We start from the raw sequence: 970 nt of genomic DNA, 5'->3' as shown, positions 1-970 counted from the left end.
TTATTTTTGTATATATATATATATATTTTTTTTTTTTCATAATTTTGTTAGATTCGTCATATATTATATATATATATATATATATATATATAAATATATATATATATTTTATATGTCACATAAAAGATATATTATTTTTTTTTTTTTATTTTTAAATGAATTAACAAAAAATAAAACCTTATAAAAAAAAAAAATAAATAATAACATTTTATATAATCATAATTAATTATTATATATTATTATAAATTTTCTTTTTATTTATTCATTTATTTTTTAATAAAGATGAGGATTTAATATAATATACAAAAAAAAAAATAAAAAAGTATAACAAGAAATATATAGGAAAATATGTTTTATAATTATATATATCTTTTTTAATAATTTAAGATATATTATTAATAATCAAAATTAAGTTTAAAAATATATTTAACTTTAAAAAAAAAAAAAAAAAAAAAAAAACTATAAAGGGAGATTATTTTGAAAAGAATGAATAAAAATTTTTTATTTAAGGATAATATATAAATATACAAAATAAAAAAAATATAAAATATATTTTTATAATCATCTGAATATAAATACTGGCATTGTATTATATAATATAATCTATATAATTTATATAAATTAACAAACTGGCACACCTATAGTACAAAATATAAAAAATTTACATTAATTCTCTACATTTTTCAAGATATTTTTATGGACGTTGTGAAATATGATAAGAAGTAATACAACCTGTATATATATATATATATATATATCAAAATAATATATAATATATTATATATAATAATACATATTTTATGGTGAACTTTTTTTTATATGAGCTTTTATTCATCCATAGTATTAATATCATATGCTTAACTCACAATATATAAGGGGAATAAAATAAAATAAAAATAATATAACATATATATTATATATTATATATTATATATTATATATATATATATATTCATAACATTTGCAAAAA

The sequence above is a fragment of the Plasmodium reichenowi genome, chromosome 14 (genome assembly GCF_001601855.1).
Source record: "Plasmodium reichenowi strain SY57 chromosome 14, whole genome shotgun sequence".
Lineage (NCBI taxonomy): Eukaryota > Apicomplexa > Aconoidasida > Haemosporida > Plasmodiidae > Plasmodium > Plasmodium reichenowi.
The sequence above is the reverse complement of the archived record's forward strand: the minus strand, read 5'-3'. Positions refer to the sequence as shown.